Consider the following 16,629-nt stretch of genomic DNA (forward strand, 5'->3'; position numbering starts at 1 on the left):
CAAAACTATTTGGGGATACATAGCAGACTCTATGAGGGCAGTTTCTTGGTCATATACACAAAAAAACCCTGATTATTATTTTAGAAGACTATTCCAGTTATAAAACCTGTTTCACAAAATCTTTTCAACCTTCTTAGCTTCTCAAATATATATATTACTTATATTTTTAATTTTAAATATATTTTAATTTTAAATAATAAATTTTAAATAATACATTACTTATATTTTTAATGACCAGTTTTCATTTTGTCACATTATTTTGAAACAGCTATGAGATATATAGTTTTCACAGTGAGTTCCCATACACCCCATACAAACCAAAAAACCAAAAACCAAAAAAAACCAAAAAATAAAAAACAAACAAACAAACAAAAAACTGAGATATTTATGCATTTGCCCTCAAAGACTGGAATTTGGTGGCTAGGATACCCACTTAAGTTAACTAAACCACAACTTCCTTCCCTCACACTTATAAACATTAGATGAATGTGCACTCATAGTGTTACTGATGTAGCTGTCCATTATTAATCTCAACCATGAATTCAACAACCATTCATCCTGTTTGGTTTTCTATCCCCAATCTTATACAGAATATATTGTATTGAAATAACTGTCATCATTTCAAAAATCAAACCTTCAAAGTACAACTTCCTTTTACACATACTTTCTTCTATTCTTTCATCCATCCATCCATCCATTTATTTTTGAGGCAGGGTCTTTCTTTACAGTCCTGGCTGTCCTGGAACTCTTTATGTACACCAGGCTGGCCTTGAATTCAGAGATCTTCCTGCCTCTGCCTCCTTTTTTCATTTTGTTTTGTTTGAAACAGTTTCACTGTGTATTCCTAATCATTCTGCATACTAGACAAATACTCTACATCCTCAGAAAAAAAAAATCTTGCCTTTGTAAATACTCTTCAACATGTGCACGTGAAGTACATGTATATATTTGCATATTTATTTAGTTAGTTTGTCTGCACATGTGCTCACGAACACGTGTGTACCAGGATACTTTGCTTTTTTTTAATTTTATTTATTTACATTTTACATGAGTGCTCTGTGTATATATACGCAAGAGGGCACCAGATCTCATTATAGATTGTTGTGAGCCACCATGTGGTTGCTGGGAACTGAACTCAGGACCTCTGGAAGAATCATCTCTCCAGCCCCCCGCTTTTTTTCTTTCCTTTTTTTTTTCTTAAATTAAAAAGTGGAGCTGTCAATTTGCAAAGTCAATTATTTAGTTCTAGAGGTACTGTGAAGTACCTCTGAACATTGCTCCCCACCCCCGAAAAAAAAGCACTTTTGAGATGTGGAATGGAGAACAGCAAATAAGCCAAATACAAAGACAAATAGGTGCGAAAACATACATATTTGACCCATTATTTTGTTCTCTAAAAAATATAGTAAGAAAATTAAGTATTTGGGGCTACATTATAGCCTCCCCTCCACACATCATAAATACCTTCTCTGACAACACCCCATTAACCAAGCACAACTAATAGCAAGAAGCAAGACAAAGAATGGAGACTCTATGACACCTTGCTACTTTCTGTGAGACTCACTAGATTTAAATAAAGCCTGAGATTTCCCTATATAACCTTATAACAAATCCTTTACTTAAGCTAGCTCTAGTTGATATCTGTTCCCTATAGCAAAATCAAACCTAAAATTACTATTTTAGGTTTATGAGACTTATGACTTATGAGAGGTAGGAATAAACTGTGAGCTCCCTCAAGGTGAAGATGAGCTTATCTCTGTACCCTTAGTACCAGGAAAAGAGAGGCTATTCAAATTAATCTGGTGTCTAGCCTTCAAAATGACTGACACAAGCTGTCAATCAACCAATCAATCAGCTTTGTTCTAAAAGAAGTAGCAGAGGATAGTTCCAAATAAGATTCTTATTTTCTGAATGAGCATTACCTATGTATTTGACCAATCTCAAACCCCTATCAATTCATGGCTACTAAAGCATAGTTCCAATCACTGAAGTTAGTAACATTAAGACCCTTCAAATCTTGTATCACTTCAGATACCTGTGTAAACTCACAAGCAAGTTACATTTATTAGTGTGTGAAATAAGAAAACAAAACTATTAGAAAAGGGTATCTTCCTTATATCCACTCTCCTTTTCTGTGAACCCATGGGGGAGAAAAAAAATCAAAGCTGTATCAGAATATACTGCATACACACACACACACACACACACACACACACAATCTATTTTCAATTAAAAAAAACAGAAAAAAAAGAATAAATATCAAGCCTACATTTTCATTTTGTGACACTATCCCAAATGGTAGTGTGGTTATTACCACTAAATATAAATACCATTTGCTCATTTCAGTTAGAAAAAAATTAGTGAGTTCCAGGACAGCCAGGGCTATGTAGAGAGCCCATGTTTAAAAAAGAAAGGAAAAAAAATAAACCAAAAAAACAAAACAACAACCAAAAAAACCTTTCTAAAACTAGAATTAAAATATCCAAAAACAACACTAATTTTTAAAAATGCTTGCACATAAAATGTTTAACAAGCCAGGCAATGGTGGTACATGCCTTTAATCCCAGCACTCAGGAGGCAGAGACAGGCAAATCTGTGAGTTTGAGGCCAGCCCAGTCTACAGAGATAGTTCCAGGACAGCCAAAGGACAACCAAGGCTACACAGAGAAACCCTGACTCAAAAAACAAAACAAAACCAAAAGTTAATTATATAAACTTCAAAATTATCTTACAGGTTCAGGAGGCAAAGGCAGACAGATCTCTTATGAGTTTCAGGCCAGCCTGATCTACATACCAAGTTTCATGCCAGTCAGGGCTACACAGAGACCCCGTGTCTCAAAAGAGAGAGAGAGAGAGAGAGAGAGAGAGAGAGAGAGAGAGAGAGAGAGAGAGAGAGAGAGAGAGAGAGAGAGAGAGAGAAGTTATCTTACAGGGCCATCAAGATAGATAGCTCTGCAGGAAAACACGGCATAAGCTCGAGGCCTGTGAGAACCAACTACTGAAAGTTGTCCTCTGACCCACAAGTATGCTAAGGCACACACATGCCCTCACCCATATACACCCCCCCCACACACACTTTACAAAATTACCTTACATACAAATTTAAAAAATAAAAAAAATTAAAAATTATCTTCAAATGCCATAAAAGGAAGCAAACTAAATCCTACTGTCGTATCTTAGCTTTCTGTCCCCAGCTCGGCTCAGACCTTAAGTAGTACCACAACCAAGCTGGCATTGATACAGGTGTGATTACTCAATAGTCTTTCTCAATAATAAACTTCAGGACTGAAAAAGTGCCCCTTCTTTTGGATTAACTCTACATTAAGTAACCTAAGAGTTACTAGGAATTGCTTTTCTTCCCCAGTTGTAAAAATACAAGAGAAATGAGTGAGATTTTGTTTCTATAGTGGGGGCAGGGAGCAGGACTAGGGATTGAGAGCTTCGTGCATGGGCGACAATGAGGCGCAGCCCTAGCCTTCTTTTATTTTTATTAACTCTTTATATTTAAATCCAACATACTATGTTTCATTACATTTTCAAACATGTGTTCATTATACTCTGTTCTAACTCATCCCATTCTTCCCCTGCTCTGCTCCTGACCCTCTCTGGCTGCATATCACATGGATTCTATTACCCTCCCCCATTCCCTTGTTTCTCATTTTCTTACACTCAGATTTCACATTTCACTTTTAAGAACAACAACAACAAAAAAAAAAAAACACCCAACATTTTAAAATTCTGAGTAAGTAGCTGATTATTTACAAATTGAATTGATGTTTTACAAGTCATTATCTGCAAATTAGAAGACTCTTGGGCCTGGGGATATAATCTAGTGAACAGAGTGTTTGCTTAGCATATATAAAGCCCTGGGTTCAACCACTAACACATCAACCGGGTCTGGTGATGCACAGCTGTAATCCTAGAATTTAATAGTGGAGACAGAATGATCACAAGTTTAAGGTTGTCCTAGGCTAACATAGGTAAATTCAGGCCAGTCTGGAATACATGGTCCCTGCCTCAAAAACTAACTAAAATCTTAAATACTTTGGGTAAATAATGAGATGAGATTTCCAATAACACTGTAAAATTCACCCAACATGAAAATGGCTTTCTTAAACTGTCTACAATAAACTGACCAAGAGGGAAAAACAACTGATTTTGTATCACATGAATTTTAACAAGGATTTTTCTGATTCTGATTTAAGAAGCACTGTAGTCACTAAACAATAAGAAACTTTTCATATGCTTAAAGATACAAATCTTTCATCTGTGTTACTTAATCTGGGTCACCAACATTTGATTTTTTTTAAATTTATTTATTCATGTAGTTTATGTATATGGGTATTTTGTCTGCAAGTACATCTGCACACCAGAAGATGGCAGCAGACAATTGTGAGCTGCCATGTGGGTGCTGGGAATTAAACTCAGGACCTTTGGAAGAGCAGTGAGTCCTCTTAACCACTGAGCTACCTCTCCAACTGCATTTAATTTTTAATTTAGCACTTAGTCTACAAGTTCACAATAATAAACAATTTCTTTGATTCATAATATGTTCTCTATAGCTTAATAGTAATAGGTCAATCTTTGGTTAATACTGTCTACTTCTAATAGTGCAAAACAATTTCAACCACAAATACTGCTCTTTCATATTAAATAAATATTAAATTAATACAAAAACAATCAGTTCAGCATTAAGGAAATAAGGCTCCTTCCGATATTTCTTCATGACAAAACAGATAATAAATTTGAGTCACTTGGATTCTTGAATTCAGCCCAAAGCTAATAATATCACAGAGCAATGTTTGAAGCAGATAGATCCTCCCTATTACTGGGGCAGTAACTAAAAAATGTATTTTGCCATAAAGTAAAAATAATTTTCATGGAACACATGTATTTAACATTTGCTCAGAGACATAATAAGAAACAGTCTCTGATTAACCCATTTTGAAGTACATGTTTAAATTAAAGCTTTAAATTCAACAAATAAATGAGCACCTATCATCTGTTAAGAATAAGTCTTCTAGAAACAAAAAGTATACTTTATTAAAATGTTTTTAAAATAATATACTTTCTTTTCAGACAACTGCATACTACTAATGCTAATATCCCCCAATTAGTTCTGATAACTCTTCAAATTCCATTGCTATTTAAATATAGATATTTAAGAAGGTAAAATTTTACATAGCAAATACTTTACATAAATGCAAATATGCATAATTACTTTATAACTAAGTAAAAATGAACATTTTTTTTTTACATTTAAACATTACCACAGTAGTTCACATCTATGTTTCAATAGCAATTTCCAAAAAAGTAGAGCTGTTAGGATTTTCTAATGCACCTTTGAAAATAAAACTATAGGTTTAAGAGATTAATACACAAAAATGAGTACATTATTCTTATAAATTAAGATACTAATTAAGAAGCAATAGTTGCCCTCATCAATAAGGTATACAGTGAAGCTTCTCTGGCTGGAAGAAGTGAGGACGAGCCAGAATTCTACAGAGGTTACTGCTACCATAACCACTATTAACAGCTATTACTGTCACTATGACTCTAGAGTTGAAGGAAATGGAAATGGGCAAAAGTTCTCAATTTAAGTAGGAATCAAAAAGATACTTTATAAAGACAAAAACCAAGTATGATCAAAATGCAGTCTCTGAAAATAACTTTTTTAAAAGTAATTTTACTCTATTATAGGTTTTCTACAATTCCACTTGAACAGATAAAATATGTAATCACTCAAACTCAGCTATCCTAGGAACAAAGACTGTTAAGTTTCCTCCCAAGAGATAAAATGTTTCAAAATTCTCAGGGAACAGAAATGAAACACAACTTGCTAATAAATTCGCCTCCTCCATCCTAACTTACACAACAGCTGTGTTGTTTATATACTGAAAATAAGGTACTGTTGTTTGTTAACACTTAAAAATTACTCCTTATTTTACAGGAGTCAAAAGAGAAACAAAACCCAAAATGAAGCTTTTCTTGTTTCTAACAATGTTTTTATGTGAATCCAAGTTTAGCCAATTACTTTACATCTAGACCTGACCAACATCAACATCAAGAAAACTACAGTATGTATAGACAGTGTTCCCTCTTATTGCTACATAAATTTATAAAACATTGATTTCATGTACTGGACAGGAAGATCAAATACCATCAAGTTAAAAGTACCAAACTTGTTCTAAATTACAAATCTTAACCATGGAGGTCATAAATTGTATCTAGGGTCTAGAGACTCACACACTCAAGAGTATTATGTAAATAAGTGACCCGGAATTCCTATACAAACTCATCCACTATCCACCAACATTTCATTATATAATATTTCAAAGCCTCTAAGTATGGTTCTGTACTCGATCAGTCTTCAAGGATAAAACACACTGGGATATAAAACTGCCTAATCCCATTATTTCCACAGTTATTTTGCAGAATGTACCTTATCAACTAGTTCATATATTCACAATATGAAGTACAACCTGTACTAAGGTTTACACAATAGAGAAAGACTCACGAAAAGATGTGTGCTCTCCAATCTTTTTAAGTACTACTGGATTGAAAGGCACTCGTCTTCCAGTTGCTGCACAATCAGAAAGCTCATTAAACCCCACTAATGGCCCAATCATATCTTACTACTTAGTTCAACCCAGAAAGAAGACAGCCCTTCCAGTATGCAAATAAATTGTAATCAACCACACTTTTCAAAGTACAATTAAATGACACCTGACAATTAATTTTCTGTCTCAGTCTTGAAGATCTTGACAATGGCATAAAATGGATTCAAGATCCTATTATGGCAATGGTTTTATTTAAGGTCTATTAAAACAGAGTAATTCCACAATCCCATAATAGGCAAATGGGCATGGGGAAGGGAATCAAGACCAAAGCCTTTTTTTTTTTTTAAACTTACATAATGATGATAGTATGCAATAAGATGAACTTAAGAGGCAGCAAAGCATGGAGTGTCACCTTATCAAATACACAACCAACTGGAAATTATTAAAGCTTTAAATACAGGAGAAAAACAGAGGCAAGACACAATATTGGGAAGAAAAGCATCCTTATATCCAGTGAAGTAACAGGTTTGGGTCTGTTTGTACAGCTCCCTAAAAAATTTACTCTGAAACAAAATACAAAAACCGAAATACACAAAATCAGTTAAGAGTTATATGCTTAACTGAAGACAAAAATTCTCAATCATGTAAAATGGTTTACATTTAACAAAACATTATACTTTGACATACTAGATAAAAATGGGTGATTTAAGGCCAACATAAACTATTACCTGTACTTAAATAAATTTTTAATGTTTAAAATTCCCTTGACCATGGAATTTTCAGGGCCGAATGTTTTTATTTTTTTCAAAAGTTGTGTTGTTTTATTTGCCTCCCAGGAAAAACCAATAAAATTAATCAGCTAAAACACAGCATTGTAATTTGAAATAAAATTGACGAATTTTTGTAAATGGTTTGGAGTGGGGGGGGGGGACAAGCCCAATCTTTTTCATGTAAACATAATAAGCCTGTAATATGCTGCAGACAAACGCACTGCATGGGGTGTGGAGGACCCGAGCTGATTAGATTACCACAACATCAGCCTGGGGCCGCCATTTTTAGAATCTGTAAAGGACAAAAGAGGGAAATTACAGTTTTTACTCTCCATCTCAGAAATTAAAGGGAAAGGGGGGCCGTTTCCCAATTAGGTATTGCTAACTCCAACCTAGAGCTGAATGCACCTAACTTAATTCTCTCCAAGGTCTCCAAAACTCCAAACACTTTATATTATTCCCATCTCTAAAAAGTGAATAAAATAACCAACATAGAAATTCACTCTAGGACTAACTCCAGTGATTTCTCTTTGCCTTTAAATTTGATCATTCTTGAGAGACAGTCTAGATAAGGGCGGATCTAGGCGGAACTAAGGCCAGTGAAGCAAGCACCCGGGATTGTTTTTTCTCTCTCTCCACCCCGGTTTAGCACAGGGAACCGTTTGTTTCTCATCTCTATCTGCTGCCACTGCGTTGGTGCCAATCCTTCGGTCAAAATAAGCTTTTCTAAAATGAGCCATATTGTGGATTCTTAGGCTTTGGCACAGTAGAGGACGGCAGTAATGCAAGAAGAGCGGGGGAGGAGACTGGGAAGGCTGGGGTGACCACCTTAGGGGCGGGTTTACCCTCTCCTGGAGAGGATGAGGAGCTGTCTCTCTCCTACAAAGAGAGATGCCCAGGGCGTTCTTTTAACCCCTTTCATATTCAGGATTACATTATGCCAGAGAGTGACAAGGAATAAAGGCAGGAAGAAGAAAACGAGGCCTAAACGTCTTCTCTCAGCACCCAAACAAGATGCAGCTAGAGGAGACAGAGAGCTGGCAGCTCCTGGGACCTCTACGACACAAGCCCTATAGCAGTCACAAGCCACCTTCTTCACCCCGGTGGCCTGAACCCACTGCCAGGGAGGAGGGCGCCCCCTCCCTAACTCCCACTCTCAAGGGGGTTTAACTGCCAGTTTCCCCTTCCACTACCCTAAAACCCGCCATAATGCCTCTGGCAGGGACAGACGGGAGAAAGGACAAATTCGATTTCCACAAGCGACGTCCGACCCCAGCAAAGGCGCCTGAGCCTGGGTGGACGCCCGGCTCCCGAAGGACAGCGACCCATTCCCTGGAGCCCTAAGTGCCCCCCACTGTGGACCCCACGACTCCCATGGACACGACAAGCACTGACCTGTGATGTTCACACACCAGACACCCGAACCCTGTTATCGGCTCGACCCCCAACGAGTCTCTCCACACCTCGGCGCTCAGACGACCCCCGACGACAGCCACTGCGGATTAGAACCGGCTCCACACCCCCTCCCCAGGCAGCAGCGCGTAGTGTCTTCAGTGGGAACCGAGGAGTCGGGCGCTGCGGGCCGCGGCAGGAATGCTGAGGAGACGACGAGGCTGCTCCGAGTGTCTATGCCCCCTCTGCTGCCGCTCCCGAACTCAGGCTCGATCTCCGACTTGGCCCCCTGCGCCCGCTCAGTGTCACTGCTTCTCGCTCTGGGAAAATGGCGGCAGCGGCGGCGGCGGCGGCAGCGGCGGCGGCGGCGGCGGCAAGCGCACGGGGCCCGCCCGCCCCGCTCCGCAGGGGCAGGGGGGAGGGGACGAAGCTACTCGCCGCCATCTTGTTTATGGGCTGCCTCCAGGCGCGGCCTCTTCGCCGAGCCGTGGAGACGTCACGCAGGAGGCCGCGAGCTGGCCAGACGCTCCATCTTTTTCACAACAGGTGCATTCAGCCATTCGCCGACGGTTGTGGAGGTCTCGCTAGCTGGTGGGCTTGGCTCTTTACCCGTTGTCCCTGAGTAGCCCTCAAGTCTGGATGTCGGTGAGCCTGAGGATGCCACTAGTAGGTAGAAGGATGACAGCAGGGACGGGGACGACCCCCCGCCCATCGCTTCCTAAAGTGATGCACTTGCTCCCACCCCCGAGCAGCCTTGTCCTAGTCGCCCCCTCCCCCGCCCTGGTCTGGCCTGCCAGCTCAGGCTGAACCCGGTCGGGTTGTCACTCGACGCCCACTAGTGGCTGAGGAGGCTCCAGTGCGCAGGCTCCGGGCACCGGATAAAAGCGGAGCTGGCGAGTCCGGCGCCGTCACGATGGAGGAGCAAGAAACGGAAGAGGTCAGGGGGAGAAGCCGCAGAAAAAAGTGCAGCCATCGTCAGCGCCGCCTCCCTGCCACCGTGTAAGGGGTAAAAGCTGCCGTTGCTGCTGCCGGTGCAGTTGCCGCCGCCGCCTCCTAAACTTCTTAGCAGCGGGGAAGGATTCCCCAGCCGCGGAACAGTGTGCTGGGAGGGGAGCGGGAGTTCGTTTGTGTGGCGGTGATTAAACGGGGGAGGGGGCAGAGCTGGTTTCTCGAAGCGAAAAGGGGATACCAAGGAATAAAACAGGTTTCCCCACTAAAATCACACAGCGATTACGGATCTTGCTTTCGGGGCCTTTCCCCGAAATGGCGGTTTCCGTCTTCTTGGCCCCCAGCACGACCTTGGGTGCTCTGTAAGAGGAGTGGGGAGAGGCAGAGCGGTGTCGGCAGCCAATCGGCGCCTGATGATTTCTGTCGGGTGCGTCAGGATTGGCTGGCGATGACCTCATGCTGCAGCAGCGGGTGGGGCCAGAGTCGTCCGGGGAGTCTGTAGCAAAGGCAGAGAGGGAGAAGTGATGACGGTGATCTTTGTCGCCGCGGCCTCTCTGGAACCCAAGCAGTGGCGAAGGAAGTCTCAAGGCTCTTCCCTGATCATTTGCTCCTCTCCCTGCGCGAGGTGAGGGCCCTGGCTCGGCCTCTGCGAGACTTTGGGGCGCTAGCGCGGCCGTGGAGGCGCGATTTCTCCTATGACTTTTGTAACTGCGTCAGGGCAAGATGGCGCTTGGTCTCCTTGGGGCGCGGGGGGAGAGGCACGTCCACCGCCGCCGCAGCGCATGTGACCGGCTGCATTCCTGTGGGGTTTGGCTGCGACCCAGGCTGGGGCGGGGGAGGGGACGGTGGTGCGGTCGGCGTTGGCTGCCTCAAGAGGAAGAAATGACTGTTTGAAAGCGCTTCCCCTCCCCCACACAGCAGAACAGCTGCGTCTCCCGGGGGAAAGCCCCCGGAGGGACACTCCTTTCGGGGTGTGCCAGCTGTTAGTGGAGGAGAAGGTTTGACGCCCTATTTTCTCATCTGCCTTTCTCCTTGCTAAGTGTACGTATGTAAGGTGACAGTTCCCTCCTGTGAACCAACTAGGAAGCCCTGAGGGTCCCTGGGCTGGGTAACAAGGACAGGCTAGACCTGTTGATTCTTTCAGGCAAAACACAAGGTTTCTTAGCTCTAAATAGAATAATACAGTATACTCAAAGTTTGGAAGCAAGTGAGTAATACTCAGGAACACTTCAGTTTCCTAGACTAGACAAGCAATGAAAGACTGTATCATAGTCTGAATTTAAGGGCCCTTTCAAACTTTCTTTTCCTTATATACTTTGTATTCATTTCCCTCCCTGACTGAACATCCGGTTTGAATGTTTAACCTCTTACTGGTGAGGGTTGCCTTTTCAAATATAGGTATCCTTAGTAATAGAGAATACCAGCTGCTGGTATTTTGTTCTGTATGAAACTAAAAGGTCGTTTTCAATACTTGACATTGCATTTATATCGTCCTTATTTTTAAAAATAAAAAATGGAATTACAGATGCTTCTGGTAAATATTATTCGCTAAAGTTCTCGAACCTGCATCTTTAAAGCACATTTGTAATAGCATAAGGTGTATTTTTAGTGGGATATAAGGGATGAGGGTGAGATTGGGTTTTGCTTTTTAATAGTTCAGGCTGGATTGGAACTCACGCCTGCCCACTCCCATTGCTAGGATTGCAGAATCTATCTACCTGGGTTAGACAATATGCCTATGGGAAGTAACAACAATATGTTACTTCCTTTATTTTTTAGTTGTTGGGTCTTTTTATAGTTGGGAAACAAGATTTGTTTTGTAGCATTGTTTTTGTGGATGTTTTTGTTAAGTAACTGAATGTGAGTGAACTAAAAGAAACAGTATTTTAAATGTAAATAGTTATCCATTACAAAGAGTTTAACAAATTCAAAGCTTCCCCCCCCCCACTTTATCTATTTAAACTGGTATTTTGTATAATTATGGAATACCCATTTTGTTTTCTGTGTGTAAAACACCATTGCTCCTTTACAATCATTTTTCTTAGAAAGAAGTTAAATAGGAAGACATAATTTTCAAACGATTCTCAAATTTTGTTTTAATAAGGAAGAGAAGCCATTTTCTAGGCTAATGGAAACAAATCCTTTGTACTCCTTGCTCCCGTTCTTTCCGATTGTTGACTCCCATGAAGTTCATGAACTCTTAATTTTCCTTTAAATTTTTTAAAATGGCATTTTCAAACTCTGGAGAGCTGGGCGTGTTTGCACAAGCTTAATCCCAGCTTTTGGAAAGCAGGGACAGGAGAATCATGAGATTCGAGGCCATTTTTTTCTACACAGTGAGTTAGAGGGCCAGCCTATGCATACGACCCTGTCAACACCTCGGGATTACTTTTAATTCATCATATAAATTTTCTCATTTTGTGACTATTCTCTATTATTCACTTGTATTGTAGTTCTAGCTTCGGAGCTGGCGCATGCCTTTAATCCCAGCACTCGGGAGGCAGAGGCAGGTGGATCTCTGTGAGTTCAAGGCCAGCCTGGGCTACAGAGTGAGTTCCAGGACAGGCTCCAAAGCTACACAGAGAAACCCTGTCTCGAAAAACCAAAAAAAAAAAAAAAAAAAAAAAAGAATTTTCCAGTAATCTCAAAAAATTGCCATATTATACCACCTTTATTTTTATTTAAATGTTCGTCTCTTGCTTACTTGTAATCTTAACTGGGACCGTACATAACAGATTTGCTAATGTGCTAAAATACCATCTCAAAATATTATACTTGTGCATTTGTCCCACTGTCTGGAATAAACCTTCCCACTTCCAGATAACACAGCATTACCATGCCTCTTAAAACTTCTCTACTCCTAAATGCTTAGGACCATTGTTCATATTGGTGACCAGTCCCACTGATGAATGAGTGTTTGGGTGTACATGCTCCTTTAGAGATTATAAGATTAAACACTAGTGGACTACAGACTGTAAAAATACTGGCTCTCAAACTTTTCAAAAAGCTGTTTTGATGAGAGGAAAAGATAATTTGAGGCAAGCAGGGCTGGGAGCCGCTGATGGGCCAGAGATAATTCTGCAAAATGCTGAGAAGAAAAACTATTTTTTAGTGTTCTTATTAAATGTAGAAGACAGTTTCATCTACAGACTTACAGTAGTATATAAAAACAAATGGTACATGGATGGGTTTATGATTTCTTGATATATTTGGAAGTTTATCAAGGTATAGAGCATTGTTTACTCAAATATTAGACTCAATTTGCAGTGGTCTTGTTTAATTCTGTTTCTTAAATTATGTCAGTGTGACAGCTTCTAGTGGCTATGGGTTTTAGTGAACAGAAGATTGCTGGTCCAGTAAGAGGGTTTATTAACATGATAGATAATGTGAAACTGAAAACTCATTCAATCAAGTCTGAATATTGGTTGTTCATTGTTTGCTCTTAGAGCTTTGTGGGTATATTATATGTATTCATTTGACACATTTACCAAAATAAATGAGACATTCAGAGTGAGAAAACATCCACTTTAACTTAGAACTGGTCTTTTGAAATTCCCCTGTATGTTTCACCCATGCCCCTGACATTTAGTGTCCTCTTGAAAATACAAACGATGTAAAGATTCATATCTGAAGATGATTGGAACTGAAATCATTTGATAGACAAATATGATGTTATGGTTCGTTGGGCTTGGTGGCAGATGCCTGTAATCACAGTGCTTAGGAGGTGGAATAAGAGGTGTCACAAGTTCAGGGCCATCTTGAGCTACATGAGATCCTGTTTCAGACAGATTATAGCTAAATATGTACATGGTCTTTTGAGTTTGTCTTTTAAGAAGATGAATTTGATGTTACCTGCCTTGTTCCTGGATAATACATTTTAATAGTAACTACTCAACTCCATATTTGCAGATAGGGCTCTTAAGATTCTAAATATTTAATAAGAGTTGTAGATAACTTGAACCCAGTTCTATTTTTTGTTTGTTTGTTTGTTTGTTTTTTAGTGAAAATTAACCCAGCAGAGAGGTGGAGGCAGGAGGATCAAGGGATTCAAGGCCAGCCTGGGCTAGTTACAACAGAAAAAAAAAAACAACAACAAAAGCCCAGTAAATTTATTCCTAAATAACCAAAAACATTTTGAAAGTTTTCTACATGCTGCTAGCCAAAAAGTCGATTCCATAATCCCTGGACTGTTTTAACGTTTAGATCATTCAACTGGGCAGTGGTGGTGCAAACCTTTAATCCCAGCACTCAGAGAAGAAGCAGGTGGGTCTCAGTGAGTTTGAGGCCAGCCTGGTCTGTAGAGCTAGTTCCAGGACAGCTAGGGCTGTTACACAGTGAAACCATGTCTTGAAAAACCAAAAAAATAAAATAAAAACTTTAGATAATTCTGTTTCTCAGAATGGAATTTCATCTGAGAATGAAAGGAACCAGTGTTGTACCATTTCACTTAAATGAAACAAAATAGGAAGGTAACAAGCATAGAGACCCCCATAGTTCTCTGAAATTATTTTTAGGTGAGCTAATATCATATTTATTATTCTGACTCTAAAGCTTTATACTTCTATAAATATGTGTTAACCATATATGTAGTTAAAAAGAGGAGGGGTGATTCCTTTAATATCCAGTATAAATTCTAAACTTTGAATTCTGAAACAGCTAGTGAGGAAGGACATTTGAGGTTTGCTTGGAGAAGTGAACAGTACTTCAGATAAAATTTCTAAATGTACCAAGTTTGTGAGTATTTGTCCTATTAGAGTTTATGGTTGGATTGTTTGAGTTTTTTTTTTTCTCCTTTAGTGTAAACACTGCTACAAAACAGAATTTTCTTTGTATATATTTATGTGTTTGTGCACACAGAGGAGTCATAAATGTGTGCAGATGTACACCGAGGCCAGAGGTCAACAGCAACAATACCATTCCTCAGCTGCATCCACTTTTTAAATGTTTGAGACAGCTTCTTACTCCCTTAGAACAATTGGGCCTGGCTGGCTGGCCTCCAAGCCCCAGTAATCTTCCTGTCTCTCTCCAACACCCCCATATACCCTGGTTCTGAGAATCCAATTCAAGTACTTAAAAACATGACAATACTTTACCAACTAAGCTATCTCTATCCCCAATAACTTTTTATGTATAGCAGTTTTTATATAATAAACCAAGTTGAGTGTAACCTATAGTTAGATGCTGTTTTATACAACTTAAACCCAAATTGTTCAGTGATTATAGGAATTTACTCTTAGAGATTGTGATTTTAATAGTCCTTGTTCTCAAGAGATTTTATTTAAAGTTGTCTTTCCCAAGTACATCAGTGTTAGTGTCAAAGCTATATTCTGGCTTTCCCCTCTATTTCTGTATTCCTGAGGAAAATGGGCACTGTGGCCCTAATTTCAGTCAACAGATAACCAAATTCCTAGCTTTACATCTTAGGTTGATTTAAGCTAAGTAATTAGAACTTCCAACCTTCCTATCTAAATGTTTGTCATATCCTTCTAGTCTTTATTTTGCCTGTTAAAACTTAGCTCAGTTTTTGTGCCATTTGCATTTCCTAATGAATTGTTTGCTGTGTTGCTAACAACAGCAAAGCTAAAGGAATGATCACTGGTTAATGAGAGTCTGTTAATTTGAAGTAAGAACTTGTAATGAGACTTTGGGGTTGTTTATTTTTTAGCTAGGTGGGCCACCCCAGGTTATTGATGGTGGTTTAGTGAGAAGTTTTTGTTTTGTTTTAAAGGCCAGAATTTAGCAACTAAAGTTCTAGACAAAGTGAATGAACCTATTTACATTTAAAAAGTTTTCTTTATAGACCATTTATTCCCTTCTATAAATGCCAAATGTCACATTCCTGCTATATTTTTGACAAGCTTTACTGTTGAATCAAGAAAGAACCTGTTCTTCAAGGTTAGCCTTATCTTTATTAAATTTTTCAGGCTGGGCAGTGGTGGCGCACACTTTTAATCTCAGCACTCAGGAGGCAGAGCCAGGCGGATCTCTGTGAGTTTGAGGCCAGCCTGGTCTACAGAGTAAGGTCCAGGACAGGCACCAAAACTACACAGAGAAACCCTGTCTTTAAAAAAAAAAAAAAAAAATTCATGAAAGGTCTGCTTAGATGACAGCTCACTCCAAAGAAAACTTGAAACATCAAATTAGTTTGTTGTATTTTTTGTTTGTTTTGTTTTTCTTTTATCTAGTTGGTGCTCTGTTAACTGTTACTTTGATTTTGTGTACCTACTTTGGCCATTTAAAGAGCAAATGAAGTAAAAAAAATTCAAGAGAATACCTCAAATCCTTTTGGTTTTGCACTGCTGAGGCTCAAATCCAAGGTCATCTATTTCCACCTCACTTGTGTTGTGTTATATTTTGATTGCATTCTGACAATAAAGTTTGGTTTGAATCAGAGAGTGGAGCCACTAGCTGACCAAAATTAACATTTTGGAGGACTGAGGAAGTAGTAAAGCAGGGCTTAAATAGGATCTTGGCCCTTCTTGTAAGAAGGAACTGAAGAGGTAGCTTCTTTGATCATTCAGGTACTTACTCCAATATCTGACTCTGATTTTTTATTGATAAAGAATAATTAGTTAAATGCTTCACACTTTGGAGGTTTTAATAGTGAAAAACTGACGTCTTTTGCATAGTTTCAAGTAGGGAAATGGCTGACTAGAATCTCAGTGGACTAATGAATGGAAAGCTAGGCTTGGACTTCAAAAAACAACAAAAATGCTGTTCTAATCCACATAGAAAACAGGGCAGTCTGTAAAATCTGTAGTGTGCTGGGTTATAGATTTCATTAATTCCTAATCTTGCCCTCCTCACCCCCCCCCCCCAACCCCCAGGACTGGAAGGAATTAAGGAAGAGGATCAAGTTACAGGCCAGTCTGAGTTCTGACATTTTAAATTCCATCCTTAAAATCTATGCAACAGACAAGTCTATATTTAGCAAAAGCCAAAACTTAACCATAAATTTT

General features: G+C 39.6%; 1 protein-coding gene across 5 annotated transcripts in view; it reads right to left on the reverse strand.

The window, feature by feature from the left end:
* The window catches only part of Kmt2e (lysine methyltransferase 2E (inactive)), a 75,714-nt gene extending 66,875 nt beyond the window's left edge, over positions 1-8,839 (reverse strand). For 4 of the 5 annotated variants that reach the window (XM_052721804.1, XM_052721806.1, XM_052721805.1 and 1 more), the window contains exon 1: positions 8,726-8,836. The gene's annotated coding sequence lies outside the window, so the exon portion shown is untranslated. Of the gene's footprint in view, positions 1-8,725 lie in introns of all 5 variants that reach the window. The other variant, XM_052721803.1, reaches the window with a different exon arrangement.
* Positions 8,840-16,629: the final 7,790 nt, after the last annotated feature.

Source organism: Peromyscus californicus, unplaced genomic scaffold (assembly GCF_007827085.1).
Source record: "Peromyscus californicus insignis strain IS unplaced genomic scaffold, ASM782708v3 Scaffold_6__1_contigs__length_162567912, whole genome shotgun sequence".
NCBI lineage: Eukaryota > Metazoa > Chordata > Mammalia > Rodentia > Cricetidae > Peromyscus > Peromyscus californicus.